The sequence below is a fragment of the Nuphar pumila genome, chromosome 11 (assembly GCF_984573655.1).
Source record: "Nuphar pumila chromosome 11, dmNupPumi1.hap1.1, whole genome shotgun sequence".
In the NCBI taxonomy this organism is placed as follows: domain Eukaryota; kingdom Viridiplantae; phylum Streptophyta; class Magnoliopsida; order Nymphaeales; family Nymphaeaceae; genus Nuphar; species Nuphar pumila.
The window spans coordinates 47,961,395-47,979,862 of NC_143259.1; the positions used below are offsets into that span (position 1 = coordinate 47,961,395).

The following is an 18,468-nucleotide window of genomic DNA, read 5'->3' on the forward strand; positions in this document are numbered from 1 at the left end:
AATCTGAATACTTTGTGTTTCCTTATCTAGGTGCTTGAAACAAAGTCAATCAGGAAAATGTCATCCTGGTGGCATCTTTTGTTGCAGTTTATTCCTGCTCATATACCACCTGACTAGGAAGCAGTGATGTTGTAATATATCCAATACCTCCTCAAAGGAAAAGCAGATTCGAAGAATCGGGATTCAGCTGTATAACATTACCTTCTTTATCAATACATGTATCTCAAATGAAGATTATATAATAAATTGGGTTAAATTTCTCATGGAACTGGATCTTCATCCTTCACTGATTTGACGATATAATATATGAGGATGACTTTCCTTTTCTAAAAATATTGGAGAGAAGGCAGGTCACTTAATTTGGTGTATGAGGCAAAGACAAATGGTGAGTTTGAATTCTTCGGACCTATGAATTTTTCTTCATTATCAGTCACCAGTAGTCTCCGCATGAACATGATCCTTCTTTGAAATGATGAAATCTAGTTCGATCTCTAACAATTATTTCTTCGCCAAAAACTTCCGATACAGATTTGGCAAAATTGTGGCAATCACCACAAATTCTCAGGTTCTTCACAATCCGTATGGTAATGCCAGGGCCAAAACTCATTATCCCAAATGCAATGGCCAGTTTCTCGCTATGGTATCTGATGGAACATTCTTTTTCTTCTTCTTCTATATCATGCAATACAGAAGATGTGTTTGCTCTGTATCCAACTGCTTCAAGTCGCTGAAAGATGTTATCAAGCATCTCATATATTTGCTTTCCCTTGGGGTGCAACTTATCTGCTACAACAAACTCATGAACCATGTCTCCCACCTCAATTAGACTTGAACCTGGAATCTTTTTTACTTGTCTTGTTTCCATCATCTTTCGCATCCGTTCGGCATCTTTCCACTTGCCGAATGATGCATACATGTTGCAGATCAGTGTATATACACCGCCATCATCTTCAGGACTTACTAATTTCTGCTGCAAAACTTGCTCAATTACATGCTCCCCAAGTTGGACCTGTTTGTGGACCTTGCACCCACCAAGGAGAGCTCCCCAAACAACAATGTTGGGCTTCATTCTCATAGACTTGACTAGCTTGTATGCCTCCTCTAGCAGCCCTGCCCGACAGAGGAGATCAACTATGCAGCCATAGTGTTCAATTCTGGGCATCACACCGTACTCCTTGGTCATGCTATGAAAGTACTGCTGGCCTTCACTGATCAAACCTGCATGACTACATGCACTTAGCACTCCCGTAAATGTAAATTCATTTGGTCTCATCCCTGCTGCCTGCATCGCTTGGAAGAGATCAAGGGCCTCTTCGCCCCATCCATGCATGGCCAACCCGCTGATCATGGCGCTCCATGTCATTACATTTGTTTCAGGCATTAGAGCAAAAACCTGCTGAGCACCTCGTATGAACCCGCACTTGGCATACATGTCGATAATCGCTGTGCCAAGCTCGACCTGCATCTCAAATCCATTTCTTTGAACATAGGCATGGATCCACATTCCAAGCGCCAAACTTCCAACCTGAGCACAAGCAGAGAGCACATTTATAAGGGCCACCTTGTCAGCTTTAACACCAGCCAACTGCATCTCCCTGAACAGTTCAAGGCCTTGAGCCCACCTGCTGATTCCCATATAACCAGAGATCATGGCAGACCAAGACTCCACATTCTTTTGGGGCATTGTGTCAAAGATCGAGCATGCTGTTTCAACGTCTCCACACTTAGAATACCCGGTGATCAAGGTGTTCCAAGTGACGGTATTTCTCTTAGGCATTTCAACAAACACTTTGTGAGCACCTGAAACTTGGTTGCAACTGGAATAAGCATTGATGAGTGCAGTGCCAACGTAGAGATGACAATGGAGGCCAATCTTGAGGAAGTGGGCATGGATGTGCAGGGTTAGTGAAGGGTGGTGGGATAGTGCGGTGCAGGATTTGAGGACCAAGAGGCATATGAAGCTGTTGGGAGGGACCCCCTGGCGTTGCATGTGGGTGTATAAGCCTAACGTTTCAAGAGGGGAGGAGGCTCCTTTAATGGCAGCCACCCAACCTGAGGAGTGAGTTGGTAGTATTTTCCCAAATAGCTTCCTTAACTTATGCAATGTATGCATGGCTCAGATACACACTTTTTTTTGTGACATACAAATACAATTGAAATACATGTATACAGGCCTTCGGGTGAAGTGATTGCACAAAATTTGTACCATGTGCATCAAATGGCTATTAGAAAAGAAAATTGGATGGATTAACCCAAAGGATAGTTACTTTTGATCATTTTGTCTACGTCTCATCCTCTTATATTTATATATATAACTAAAATATGTTTACTGGTAAGAACCAAGATTTTTATAAGTTTTTTTTTCAAAAATTTCATGGGGATCTAGACGCTTGATTTTATAGAAATAGAGCCTTGGATCATCCAACTACGATGTATAGAAAGGATCTTTTAAGGGTTGAAAATCAATGAATTAGAATTTTCATAAATATTCAAGCATAAAAAATTACATTTCTTGATCCTATTATGACAATCCAATATTCGAGATTAAATGGACTATGCGGAATGCATATGAAAGATTAGATTTCCAAAAAAAAAAACCATGAAAATCTTGATTACATATTTCAGTTTATATATATATAGGATAACTAAAATATGTTTATCAATCAAATATGTTTACTATGAACCAATATTTTCATAGGTATTTTTTACTTTTTTAGAAAATTTTACCATAGGGATGTGATCAAGATGCTTGGTTTTATAAAAATAAACTCTTGGATCATCCAATTACAATATGTAAAATGGATCTTTTTAAGGGTTGAAAATCAACATCTTAGAATTTTCATAAATATTCAAGCATAAAAAATTGCATTTCTTGATCCGATTACGATAATCCAAAAGTCAATTTCTAACAAATGGATCACGTCGAATGCATCTACAGGGTTAGATTTGCAAAAAAAAACTATGAAAATCTTGATTCATACCATCAAACATATTTGGTTGATAAATATATTTCAATTTTCCTATATATATATATATATATATATTAGTTAGGTCACACAAGACAAATTTTTTGCTAACTTGCCTTCATTGCAGCCAAAGCTCAAAACTTGGATGCCCAAGGGACACTTAGAGGGGGGCAGGTTATATGTTCACCCTCCCCCCCCCCCCCAAAGCTACAGTGCGTGTTCCGGGGTCACGACCGAGCGTCACGTGGTGCTCAGTCGGATGTATGGGTGTGTCGTACACCCACCTACGGGGTGTACGGCGGTGTACGGTGCACCCGTACACCCGATTGAGCACCACGCAACACTCAGTCGGGACCCCGAAACATACACTGTAGCTACAGTGTGTGTTCCGGGAAGAACACGCAACACCCTCTTCACTTAGAGTAATCCCGCACACACTTACACCCAAACCTACAAAGCACTCAGAGTTAAAGGGCTACACTGGGTCGTTTTATTGTTGTACACTTAACTTCCCAGACACCTAACAAGGGTCCAAAGGAACTCATATAAATGCTTCCAATATACACAGTAGGACAAGCAACGAATTACACTTGGCCCTAATGTCTTGTACAAGTGTCTAACCTTGCCTTCCTCAAGGCCACTTTGCTGCATTAGTCCACCATAACCCACAAGGGTCAGTAGGCCCTATTTCTCGTTCTCCCCATAGGTTTTAAGTGTTTTATAAAAGATCTAAACCGTTAGATGTGTTTAGCATTCTCAATTTAGTGGAAATTGACTCTTGGATCATGTTTTTTTCGACAAAAAATATATATTTATGAGCCAAGAAAAATTGTTACCTTCATAGCCATTGATTTTGAATCACCGAAAAAACTGTATACAGCTCAGATTCCGGCAATCCAAAAGCCAGTTTCCACTAAACAAAACCTATAGATCACCTCTAAGGTGTTAGAAGTCAGAAAAAATACTTAAAACTATAATTTTTGAAAGGGCCTAGCAAGACCTAATGAAAAAGAGAGCCTAAGGAACCATTTTTCATATATAAAAATCCGATGATCAGCGGGAAAAAAAAATTCAACAGGTATCGTGACCGCCGCTAAAAGCCTTTTGGGCTGTCCGCTCATTTGACTGAGACGTTACTTCCTCTCGTGTGTACCTACCCAAACACGCGCTAAAGGTTGCTACAATCGTTTGTATGTAAAATGACTTGGCAACTTCATATTTTTTCTGTTTTTTTTGTTCTATCGACACGATGAATGTGATCTGCGTGGTGTGCTTAGTGGAAACCGACTTCGGCTTTAATCACTGGAATTTGACTTGTGTGTTCTCCCAACAATGTAAAAAACAACGGTTGTAAATGCAAAAAAAAAATTTACTTATAAAAACAAACTTTTTATTGAAAAAACATGATCCAAGGGTCGATTCCTACTAAATCGGGCATGCAAAATGACTTGCATCATGAGGTTCTAACTAGATTGTATTAAATATAAGTTTATATTTGTTACTAATGAAGACATAAAACTATTGTGCTAAAAATCATAAGTTCAAGCATTATCACCTCAATGTGACCATGTCAATGTATTCAACATGGTATGTTTACTAAAGATAGAAACATTATATTTTTTTGATGTATCACATGATTTGCAATCCATTTCCTACTAAACAAACCTTTTAGGTACTGTTCGGATGACACTCAAAACCCAGTTTTAAACTGGGTTTTGTGCCCAAAAATCAGGTTTTGATGTGTTTGGGTGACACAAAATCAGGTTTTGTTAAAAGATGATTAACTAAAAAAGTCTTCCCCCACAAAGTTTTCAACCTAATTTATCGAGGCCTCTCAACTCATCCTCTCCCCTCCCACCACCACCATATTTTGTTTGTTTTTCACAATTGTTGGTGGCTGGCCGGCCATTTCCATGGTGGTGGCTAATCCTAAAATGAACAACTGACCATTCTTTTTTGCATTTTTTTTACCTGGACTAACAGCCATTCCCCTTTTTTAGATTTTTTCATATCTAATGGATGGTTGGCCATTTTTTGGCCGAAAATGGCTTGGCTACAAGGACGACATTGGCCAGGCCACTTGTTGAGAAATGGCAGGCTATTTCACTTAGCAACATTGGCGATGTTGCCACAACACAGGGAGAGAAAGGAGACATGAGTGAACCAAGAGAAGAGAGAGAGGCAATGTAAATGCCTAGCATTTTTCAATATTTTTAAATTTTTATTTAATTAAATAAATAATAAATTTTAATGATAATAATTTAATAATATATTTAACTAATGACATTTAATTTATCAATAGAATAGAGGATCACGTTGGATTTGGTGGACTAAACCCTAGTTTGGATCTCGAATCTTGTAACTAGAACCCATAGCACGTGCAGGAGTTCATAATTTATATAACTAAATAATCAAATTAACTAATATTTAATTTTGATATATTAATTAGATTTTCACTAGTCAAACAGGTGACTCAGCATGAGGAGAGAGAAACATAGGGGACGTCCTTAAGGAAAAAACAACCTTGCTTATGTGGGGTGCCACCTAGGATGGGTAGTTAGGAGCATTGCTTAGCTTCCAAGGTAAGTTATTATATAAGGCGACATGTAATTTAATTTAATTCTTGAATTTTAAAGCATATTCTAGGCATAACCTAAAGCCCAAATAAGATCTAGAGTGAGGTGACATTAGAATTGGAATATGCAAGTAGATATTTGGTTTATAGTACAAGTAAGACCCAATCCAAGGAGGCCTCGTTGAAATCATTACTCTTCATTCTCCCATGCTCTAGCAACTGCGCTCCTTAGATGAAAACCATGTAGTTTGGTAGTGACATTCGGAAGATAGGAATGAATGAGGATCTCTATCTATATGTATTTATATAGATATGTTTCCCTAGAGGAGTCTATACATACTTAGGCTAGTTAAACCCCAACTAAACATACTTAATAACCTACCTAGCCTCTAGAGACCCCTTCCACGATTTTAAAAAGAGAGAGAATAGAGAGAAAAGAGAGAGAATGAGGAGATGACTTTTTTTAGGAGGATCCAAGGAAGAAGAAGATGCTTGGACCGAACACTAGATAATCTACCATTCTTTTTTTGGTGTCCGACCATGGAAGCCAACCACCTGTGTTTTCTTTATTGTTTTTGTGGGTAGACTGATACGAGGTCTGTAAATCAAACTTGAACATCATCTACGTGAGGAGGAAGAGAGATCTATAGTCTCTTTTTAGAGATTTTTAGAGTTTTGTGCGTTCTTGGTTATGGTTCATTGTCGTTGGTGCATTTTTGAGGGTTTTAATTTATTTACATGCCAAAGGTACGAGGTTTCTTATTATCCTTCACGTTTAGGGTTTAGTATAGGTAGATCAAACTTATGATCATATTCCCATGGTCTGATCTTGTTTTTAAAAACCTTATTGCACTTTGATCTACCTATTCTTGACTGCAATCTTGATTTTTACCCATTTTTCGATATAGAATGATGTAGATCTATGTTTAGATGTATGATTAATAGTTTATTTTATGTTTAGATATATTTAAGTATAATCCTATGATGATTTAATGGATCAAAATTGTTTATGGTGGATTTTTATGGCAGATCTTAATGTATGCTTGAATTCTTGACATATTCTTATAACAGCATGCAATTTTTATGTAATTTTGGATATGACATGTCTTTTTGTAAAATCAATTTATCTTAAATGGTATATGAGAAAATTATAAAAATTTATGGAGACACTCTACACACATAGAAGAAGATTTTATCCAAACCATGCATTCATTTGAGTTCGGATAATGGAGATATTCCCTCTGCAAATGGGCACAGAAGATCTGTCATGAACAGTGAACCTATTTTAACAATACGACTTTAGAAAAATCATATTCATCTGATTCTATGATATTTTGATCTAATATTTTTATGCTTAATTCTTGATATATATGAAAACCTGTGATAAAAAATTTATATTTTAATTCATTGTGGTTTGAGAATTAAAAATTAAGCAAGATGATCTACAAACTATATTTTCCTGAAATTTGTCATGTTCAGAGACAAAATTCACAAGTTATACAAAAATTTTAATTAATGTTTGGAATCATTTTTTGATCTAGGATTTTTCGTGTCTATTGTGAATATGTCAAAATATGCTCAAAAAAATATCAAAATTTATTTTATTGTTTAAGATTTCTTGTTGCGTTCAATGGACGAACAGGCCAGACAGGTCTATTCTGTAGACAAAAAATAGCCTGTCATTGCAGAATTTTTAAAAATTTACCTGAAATGATTTTGAGTTAAGGTTTTCTCTTGTATTTAGGTAAGACGTGTGTAAATACACTAAATTATTTTGATGACTAAATACGTAATGCATGAATTACAATGGATTTTATACTTTCAGTAAAAGTTCTATTTTTTACAAAATTGACTGTTTTGAGTGGTATGCATATTATGGCTTGATATGTATGCACACATGAGTTATGAAAGTGAACCAAATTTGGTGTATGCAACATGATGGTGTAGTATAACATGATATGATATTATATTCATGTGTTTGATGATCATGTGCAGGCTTATAGTTATTATTTTGAGATTTGTGAATGCCGCATAAGGCAAATGTTTGTTCATGTGCATGATACGGTTCGATAGATGAATCTGATTACTTGTAGGGTTATGATTGAGCTATATGTGAGCCTAATTGAGGCCATGTACCAGTGCTTTAATTTTGAATTAATCATGTTCATGCATTACTTTATTGTGTTATAATGCCTGTGAATAGTGTCATTTGTAAGCTGACAATAATACACTATTTTAATGCATGATGATGTGCATGCTATGAATGTGGGTTGTCTATTGTGTTTCTTGAGGGAAGAACAAATCATATTTAAAAAGGTAAAGGGACCTAAAGAGTGCAATTTTGTCTATGGAGGTTCTTGTTCATAACCATGATTATAGGGAACTTTTCACCACTTTGCCTAAGGGTGGTAATATTGACTCCAATTGTGGAGAATTGGTATACCAAGAAAGTAGAGTAAGGTAATGTGTTCCCTGTATGTTTCGGCCAAGAGTGATGTGTTCCTCGAACATCGGTCTAGGTATATGTGTGATGCCCAGCTAATAATAATATATATTGTATGTGACTAAGATATAACTGGGTATTACCGTGAACCTCAGGATTGGTCTGTCTGGTATTTGCGAGTCTTAATCAAGATTGAAACTTAATGTGTTTGGCATTAATCATGCACATGTATTCAAACGAAAGTGTCAATAAGAAAAAAAAATGATAAAAGTTATTCGTGTATTTGCATTGTTTTATGCATCGTGTATGCCTTGATATATGCATTGTACCTGTATCATGTGATTATGTGAATACATGTGAATTAGTTGGGTACTAGCATATCTGAATTGTATATCATGCTTGAATTATTATGTCATATCTGAATCATTATGTATGCATAACCATTTTTTGAAATATATGTTCATTCGATTTATGCTTTACTCCTTACTGTTGGGTAATGTGAGAGTTTGTACAAGAACTATGAGTTATTACCCTTTATATTTAACATTTTTCAAGTGATGAGGCTCAGAATTAACTGAGCAATGATAGCAAAACTGGCTTGCTGAGGGTGACGACTTTGATGAATCATGGGTTAGGTCTAAACAATTGGGTGATTGGATTTTATAACTCGAGACCTTATGTTGAAGTTTATTAAATTTAATTATGGGTTGTAATAATTTAATTTAAGTTATGGTTTGAATAAATAAGTTGTGTGGTCGATGTTAATCTCTGATGGACTCCAGATCCATAGGATATTTTTTATAATTAAAAAAAACATATATATTTTTAGGTAAATTTGAGGTTGTTTCAAGCGGATGGGGGAGAGGGGGGAGCCGTATCAGCCCTTCTTCATCTTCTCATCTTTTTCATAGTGAGGAAACCACGAGGGAGAGAGTGAGATGAGAGAGAGATAGGGAGAAATGAGAGAGAGAGAGAGAGAGAGAGAGAGAGAGAGAGAGAGAGAGAGATGGGTGAGAGTGGGAGGGAAGAGAGATAAGGAGGAGAGAAATGTGAGAGAGAGGTGGGTCGTGTAAGAGGAAAATTACAAGAGGAGAGAGAGAGAGATTAAAGAGAAAGAGAGGGAGTGGGGTGAAGATCGGCTAAAAAAAAGAGGGAGTGAAAAGGAAAGAGACAAGGGGGTAGCTACATGGCAGCACCCCATAGGGAAAGGGGTCCCCTCATAGGGAAAACCTCAAAATGCTCTTCACCTTTGTTTTTTCCTTGTCCCTTATAATTTTTCAAAATGCCCATGTCTTCTTCTTTATCTTCTGTAATGCCCATTTTGGGCTTTAGGCTGACCCATTTTCGGTTAAATAGGTTTTCTAGATTCCTGATTGATTTGAATCCTGTACGGATTGTTCTTCTGGAGTCTGCACCGCTCCATATTCGGTTCAGACTGGATATATCAGGTTTGGTTCATTCCAACCCGCATCAAACCTGAACTCGACGGGTTTGGGTCGCTCTTAGATTTGAACTTACATAATCTTACGTTATGGTTATTACATATATATCACTTATGCCTTTTTTTCAACTTCAAATGTTTGGTTAGCATCAAGATGATTTTTATTATTTAACATTTTTTAGAATAGTTAATAAACTTCTCATTTGTTAGCATATAATATTCTTAATAAATAGTTGATTTCATTAATTTATATTTTTTATAGGTAATTAAGTCTAAAATACCAATTATGTCAAGACCTAAGATGAAACTGAACCTGTTAAAATCCCAACCGATCATATCCAAACTCGTTAGACCATATGGGTCTACATTTTTCATCAATACCAAAACCGGAACTCCGATGATGTCTTTATTTTTCAACTTCAAATGATTGGTTGGTGTCAAGATATGTTTCTTATATTTAAATTTTGACATTATTTAGAGTAGTTAATAAACTTCTCATTTGTTAGCATATAATCTTCTTAATGAATAGTTGATTCTATTAATTTACATATTTTTTTTATTTACAGGTAATTATGTCAAAAATGCTAATTATATCAAGACCTGAGATAAAACCGAACCCATTAAAATCCGAACATATCATATTCAAACCCGTTAAACCATATGGGCCTACATTTCAGCTAAACCCAAACACGGACCCAGACTTGAATCAAAATGGGTGGGTCTGGGTCTAATTTTTAGACTTGATTATACCCGAACTTATTAACCTATATGGGTCCATAGTTTATAGCCATACCCGGACCCGGACCTGAGTTAGATCGTTGAGTTCTTCATTTTACAATGTTTTAAAATTATCAATGTATTTATGATTCTCATTATTTTTACTGTCAATCTTCATATTGTATTTGATGCAAATCTTTTCTGAACATCTCAGGTATCTTACGAGGCTCCAGACCATATGGGCAGGCTGATTATCTAGTCAAATATGAAAATGTCAGAAGTGGCTTCGTGCAACTACTCTTGGCTGTGGATTTAGTCCGGCCAGACTGGCACAAAATCGAGATGAGTTCAGGCCCAGGTCCAACCTAGTGAACCTTGTTCAACCTGAGTCTGAGTCCAGGCTGATGTTGCACAGGAAAATCTGATTTGCGTCTTGACTGGTTCGTCCTCTTGTATCGACGCCTTTCACCTGTGGTACGTACGATGCCGGACGATGCAACGCCTCCTCGGCCTTCTTATTAACGACGACGAAATGCCTCAACGAACGATATGCATCTCATCCACGCCAGCAAAGTGTTTGACGAAATTCCTCAAAGAGAAACATTCGTCTTTGCCATCACTCTCCTAGCGCATGAACGGTCTCATAAAAGTGGTATGTCTATCGCCACCTATCATGATTGCTCGACTGAATCTCTCTATTAACGTGGTGAAAGTTTTGTCATCGACCCGCAACCTGGTTTCTTCTGTTTGTTCGTCGTCTATAGAGAACGAATGAGAGAAAATTCTCAAGCCATTTGATCTTGACGAGCTTCAACGATCGATGAGAAACAAGATAACCCCACGCCAACTTCGTGAGTTGCTCGAGCTTCCACTTGGGGTCTCGAAAACCATGCGTATTTTCAATTGGGTGTCGTCCCAAAAGAGCTTCTCGCACACGCTTGACATCTATGAGGCGTTGATCAATAAGCTCGGCGAGAATGGGGAGTTTAGGATGATAGACGAGCTGTTGTGTAGAATGAAGGAATTGGGTGTTGTTTGTAACAAGTCTATGTTTCTTATGATCATGAGATGGTATGTTGAGGCTGGATTGCCGGGCAATGCCGTCAGAGTTCTTAGAGAAATGGAGGAGAATTTTGGGTGCAAACCCACTTACAGGACATATAATTTTGTTTTGGACTTGTTGGTTTCCCAGAATTGTCATGAAATGGCTCCTCCCCTCTTCTTTGAGATGTTGAATCACAACGTCTATCCTACAGTTTTCTCATTCCTCATTGTAATGAAGGCGTTTTGTTTGATGAACCAAGTCGATTCTTCGTGCTCATTGCTTCGAGAAATGACGAAGTATGCATGTGTTCCCGATTCGTCAATTTACCAGACTCTGATACATGCCCTGTGTAAGCACAACAGAGTAGGGGATGCATTGAAGCTTCTGGAGGAGATGTTCTTGATGGGTTGTGTGTTAGATGCCAAAACGTTCAATGCAATTCTTATGGGTTATGCAAACTCGACCGGATACATGAGACTGCAAAATTGATCGATAGAATGCTGATGCGCAGTTGTGCACCGAATGTGGCAACTTATGGGATTCTGATGCATGCATTGTGCAGAAATGGTAGAATTGAAGAAGCTAGAAACCTGTTAGATGAAGTGCCAAATCCTAACGTGGTCCTCTACAATACATTGATACATAGGTACCTGATGAATGGGAGCTTCAATGAAGCTAAGACCGTTTTCTAGCATGACATGATGTCAAAAGGGTGTGAACCTGATGTTTTTACTTATAGTATTTTGATCCGTGGTTTGTGCAAGGCTGGACGTGTTGGAGTGGTCCACGAGTTGCATGATGAAATGTTGCTGAACGGATGTGCACCGAATATTGTTACATATGTTATAGTAGTAGATGGTTTATGCAAGGAAGGTAGATTGAATGAGGCTGTTGAAATTTTACAGGGGATGCTGTCAAAAGGTATCAAATTGAATGTCGCAAGCTACAATTGTCTTATACATGCTCTATGCAAAAACAGAAGGTTGGGTGAAGCTGTGGAAGTATTCAATAAGATGAAGATTGAAGGCTGTAGTCCTGATATCTGCACTTTTAACTCATTGATCTATGGCTTCTGCAAAGTTGATAGGGTAGATGAGGCATTCAAGCTTTTCCATGAACTGGTAGTTCATGGTGTGATTGCCAGCCAGGTTACCTATAACACTTTAATAAGTTCATTACTGAGGCGGGGGTCATTTCAAGAGGTTTTTAAGCTTGTTGATGAAATGGTCTTCCGGGGATGTCCACCAGATACCATCACTTACAATGCTCTCATGAAAGCACTTTGTAGAGGTGGTTTTGTTGACAAGGCCTTGGGCTTGTATGAAGAAATGCTCAAGAAGAATATTGTGTTAAATTATGTATATATAAATATATATATACATATACTTATATATATACATTAGTATATATATATAAGTATATATACGTATATATGTATATATACATAATTATTTTTTCTTTTTCTGTTTTGTATAAACCAAAAACCCGATAGGGGTATTTTGGTAAATCCCAAATGTACTTTTTTCTCTTTTTCCCTTTTTTCCTTTTTCTTTTTTATTTCTTCTTTTTACTTTTTGGGATCATAAAGGGGCCCCACCCATCTAGTCGTTGGGGCCCCAACAGTCATATTTATGACCGTTGGGGCTCCCAACGACTAGAAGGGAGCCCCCTTTATGGGTCCTCTTTAGTGCTTCCCTCCTCTATTTAAAGAGGAGGTTCCCCCTTGTAAATGTATGGGTTTTTACACCCTTCTCTTCCTTTCTTCAATAAATCCAACTTATGACTTTAAGTCATTTCCTATATTTGTGAGTTTTGTGTGTGCACATTTGGTGTTTGTGTTCTTGGCTCTTGTAATCACTCTTAAGGAGTGACTTTTGCTCTATTGGTGCTTCCGCCTCTTTTCATTACATGGTATCAAAGCTCGGTTGGTGATTGGGCTTCTCTTTTTGACATCTTGGAAAGCGTGCCTCTCAAAGTTTTTGAAGAAAGGAAGTATATTTGGTGCCGATGGAACGTGACTCTAAAGTGGAGCTCTCTTTCAAGCTAAATGGGTCCAACTATCTCATGTGGGCCTCCGCTATGGAAAATCATCTAAGAGGTAAAAAACTTTGGGGTTTTGTTATGGGGACTACTCCCGAACCCTCTCTTATTCTTACCAAAATTGAAAATGAAGTTGAAAAGGCTTTAGATGGCGATGAGCGCATCAAAGCCATTAATGAACATCAATCCAAAATCGAGGATTGGGAAAGCAACCATGCCAAAATCTTGGCATGGTTTATGAACAACGTAGATCTTAAAAATTGTGCCAATATTGCCAAGTTTAGAAGAGCCAATGAGGCTTGGTTTTTCCTTAAGGGTATGTATACCCAAAAGGATCTTGCTCAGCAATTCTTTTGGCAAGAAAAAATTCGTTCCACCAAACAAATGGATATGAGTGTCCGGGACTATTTTAGCTCTCTAACTCCTCTTTGGGATGAGCTTGTCCTTCTTGAGCCCAAATGGGTTGCTCCACAAGACATTGAACTTAGAAGGGAACAAATTGAAAAGGAGCACTTTTTTCAATTCCTTCATGGACTTCGCCCGGAATTCGAACAAGTGAGAGCATCTCTTCTCCATAGAAGCAAAGCCCTACCTATTGAAGATGCTCTTGCCGAGGTATGTCAAGAAGAAACTCGACTTGGCTTGAGCATTAGGAGTGATGAAGTTTTGGCCGTTAATAGGCCCGGTTCTAATGTTAAAGCATATAGGCCTCCCCACTTTAACAAAAATATCAATGGGCCTAGAAAGGGGATCATATGCCACTATTGTAATGAACCGGGACACATTAGACCGGTTTGTCCTAAGCTTAAAGGAAAGGTTGCCGCGGTTGGAGAAAATTCTCCAAAGAAGGAAGAAAGTACCAAAGAAGGAGATATCAAAGAAACTCTTAATCATATCTCCGAAGTTCTCCAACACCTTCTCAAGTCTTCTCCTTCAACATCCGGAGCCGCCATCGCCTACTCTTCATCACCTCCAGGTATGTGGATACTAGACTCTGGTGCTTCTTTCCATATGACATCTCATAAAAACTCCCTTTCCAATGTTTTTTCCGAACCTATGTCCTCCTATGTCTCAACGGCCGATGGAACGTCCTTAAAAATTGAAAGTATTGGAACACTTGACTTCAAAAATTCTCAAAATTTCTTTGTTCCTAAAGTAAGAGTTGTTCCAAAAATTAATTTAAATCTTTTTTCCGTTTCCCAAATCACCGACCATGGATGTCAAGTCTCTTTCTCACCTAAAGATTGCATCGTGCAGGATCTCCAGTCAGGGAAGCTGATTGGGCAAGGCCATAGAAGGGGTGATCTCTATTTTATGGATTTTTTGACGCTTCCATCTAAGTCATCTTGCAATCTTGTTAAAGATAAAAGTATTGGAATTTGGCATGAGAGACTTGGTCATCCAAATTTTGTAAAAATGTCTCTTTTTCCTTTTTTGAACAATACTTGTAAAGACAATCACATGACTTGTAAAGATTGCATTTTTGGGAAATCTAAAGCTATTCCGTTTCCTCAAAGAAGTTATTTTGCCTCTCGGCCATTTGAACTTGTTCATTCCGATGTGTGGGGACCTTCCCCTATTTTATCTAAAGGAGGCTTTTCGTATTATGTGGTATTTATTGATGACTTCACTAGATTTACATGGATATACTTCTTAAGTCGCAAATCTGATGTCTTCTCGTTCTTTAAAGAATTTCATGCTATGGTTAAAAATCAATTTTTGGGAAATCTATCTATTCTTAGGTCCGATTCGGGAGGTGAATATATGTCTAATGATTTTCAAACTTACTTAAAAGAAAATGGAATTTGTCATCAACGTTCTTGTCCCAACACTCCGCAACAAAATGGTCTGCGAAAAGAAAGCATAGGCACATAATAGAAACTACAAGAACATTATTGATTTCAAAAAATATCCCAAAATCCTTTTGGGTCGAAGCGGTTCTAACTTCAACATATCTCATCAATAGAATCCCTTCATCCTCTTTGAAAAATCTTTCTCCATTTGAAAAACTTTACAATATGTCTCCCGATTATAAAAGATTAAGAATTTTTGGATGTAAATGCTTTGTTTTAACTCGCAAAAATGATAAACTTTCTCCTAGAGCTATTGAATGTATTTTTTTGGGATATGGCGAAAAACAAAAAGGATATCGATGTTTTGACATCCTTAATAATAAACTTTATATCTCAAAAGATGTCACATTCCTCGAAGAAGAAAATGGTTTTTCGCATCAACCAAATGAAAATATTGACTATTCCTTTTTATTTGACTTGTTACCTCAAGAAAACATCATAGATGATCATATTGATCTTAATGAACCTCTTGAAGATCTTGTTGAACATCCAAATAATGATCAAAACTTAGAAGAGAATGCTTCAAGACAAATACAAGTCTACTCTAGAAGGAATGAAAGAAATCCTCCATGTCCCCTTGAAAGATTTTCTCAAAATGAGTCGATAGAAGAAACCTCTCAAAGAAGATCAAATCGCATTCCTAAGATTCCAAATAGATTTGTTTCTTATGACTCTTTTTCCCCTAATTATCGAGCATGTCTTCTTGCTCTTCACTCATTTCATGAACCATCACATTACAATGATGCTAAACAATATGATCATTGGAATGAAGCTATGGAGCTTGAACTTAATGCCCTTAAAAAGGCACAAACTTGGGAAGTCATTGATCCTCCCAATGGCAAGAAACCCATTGGATGCAGATGGGTGTTTAAAGTAAAAACTAAGAGTGATGGTTCATTAGAAAGATATAAAGCTAGGTTGGTAGCCAAAGGTTATGCCCAAGAGTATGGGGTAGACTATGATGAAACTTTTGCCCCGGTTGCTCGAATGACTAGTGTTCGAGCCCTTATTGCTATTGCTTCTGTCAAAAAATGGCCCATCTTTCAACTTGATGTTAAAAATGCTTTCTTGAATGGTAATTTAAATGAAGAAGTTTATATGGAACCACCTCCAGGTATGAATTTAAATGGAAAAGTTTTAAAATTAAAAAAGGCTTTATATGGACTTAAGCAAGCTCCTAAAGCTTGGTATGACAGGTTTAGTACTGTATTAATCAATTTAGGTTTTTCTTCTTGTTATACTGACACTGCTCTTTTTGTCAAAAGAACAGGTGACTCCATTATTATGCTTCTACTGTATGTTGATGATATGATCATCACTGGGAATGACAAAAAGGGAGTAAATGATGTTAAGTCTATATTAAAAGATACTTTTGATATGTCTGACCTTGGTTATTTGAGATATTTTTTAGGAATTGAAGTGGCCTATTCAGCACGAGGGTACATCTTATCTCAAATGAAGTTAGCTGCGGAAATTTGTACCAAGTCAGGAATATCTGATGAAAAGAAAGTAGAGACCCCTGAAGTTATCAATGCAAAACTAAGACTTGAAGATGGTGTTCCTCTTGAAGATCCAACTCCTTACCGCCAATTGATTGGATCCCTCACCTATCTATCCATCACACGTCTAGATATAGCTCATGCGGTTCATGCAGCGAGCCAATTTCAGCACGCCCCTACTACGGTCCATATGACGGCCGTAATGAGAATTGTGCGATATATCAAAAATACCATCTCCGAGGGACTCTTCTTATCCTCTTTCTCATCTCTTGAATTAACTGTTTTTACTGATGCTGACTGGGGAGGAAATCCCAATGATCGGATCTCAATTACGGGTCTTTGCATTTTTTTTGGCGAATCTCTCATCTCGTGGAGATGCAAGAAGCAGCAGAAGGTCTCCTTATCATCTACTGAAGCTGAATATCGAGCTATGGCAATGACAACTATGGAGATTGTGTGGCTCAGAAGTCTTCTTCGTGACATGGGCGTCAACATTTCCACTCCCACCAAGCTCTGTTGTGATAACAAGAGTGCGATATACATTGCCAGCAATCATACTTTTCATGAGCGGACCAAGCATATTGAAATGGATTGTCATTATGTTCGAGACGAATATCTCAAAGGAACCATCACATTGCCATATGTCACTTCAGAGTATCAACTAGCTGACTTCTTCACCAAGGCGCTCCCAACTCCACGATTCATGTTTCTTCTTGGCAAACTTTCGGTCTTCTCCCCGTAAAGTTTGAGGGGGCGTGTTAAATTATGTATATATAAATATATATATACATATACTTATATATATATACATTAGTATATATATATATAAGTATATATACGTATATATGTATATATACATAATTATTTTTTCTTTTTCTGTTTTGTATAAACCAAAAACCCGATAGGGGTATTTTGGTAAATCCCAAATGTACTTTTTTATTTTTCACTTTTTTCTCTTTTTCCCTTTTTTCCTTTTTCTTTTTTATTTCTTCATTTTACTTTTTGGGATCATAAAGGGGCCCCACCCATCTAGTCGTTGGGGCCCCAACAGTCATATTTATGACCGTTGGGGCTCCCAACGACTAGAAGGGAGCCCCCTTTATGGGTCCTCTTTAGTGCTTCCCTCCTCTATTTAAAGAGGAGGTTCCCCCTTGTAAATGTATGGGTTTTTACACCCTTCTCTTCCTTTCTTCAATAAATCCAACTTATGACTTTAAGTCATTTCTTATATTTGTGAGTTTTGTGTGTGCACATTTGGTGTTTGTGTTCTTGGCTCTTGTAATCACTCTTAAGGAGTGACTTTTGCTCTATTGGTGCTTCCGCCTCTTTTCATTACATATTGTTCCCAATACCATTTCCTACAATATCCTGATGAATGGTCTCTGCAAAGCACAGAATGTGCGATCTGCTCTTGAGCTTCTAAGGGAAATGATTCATTGAGGACGCATGCCTGACATAGTCACTTACAATTCCCTTATAAATGGTCTTTGTAGGATAGGAGAAATGCAGGAGGCTTTGAAGCTCTTGGACAAGCTAAAGTTGGAGGGCATTTCCCCCGATGCAGTCACTTACAATACAATCATTAGCTGGCACTGCAAGAATGGAATGTTTGAAGATGCCTTCAGGCTTCTAGGTAGAGGTATTGATAATGGAATCTCTCCTAATACTGTGACATGGTCTGCGTTGGTCAATGGCTATGTAAAAGAAGGACCATACTGGCAAGAATATGATGCTGAACTTCTGAACATACAACCAGTTGGTGAAGGTAGCTAGAATGAACTCCTTGCTTGTTAGTTTGAACTCTTGATTGATGTTAGTTTTGAGCTTAGGTTCACTTGGCTCGTGAAATATGCCCCTTTAAGCCATTTTCAGGTGGTAGTATAAACTAT

At 37.5% G+C, this 18,468-nt stretch overlaps 1 pseudogene; it reads right to left on the reverse strand.

Annotated features, from left to right (window-relative positions):
• Window positions 1-430: 430 nt before the first annotated feature.
• LOC149822341 (pentatricopeptide repeat-containing protein ELI1, chloroplastic pseudogene) lies at window positions 431-2,113 on the reverse strand (annotated as a pseudogene).
• Window positions 2,114-18,468: the final 16,355 nt, after the last annotated feature.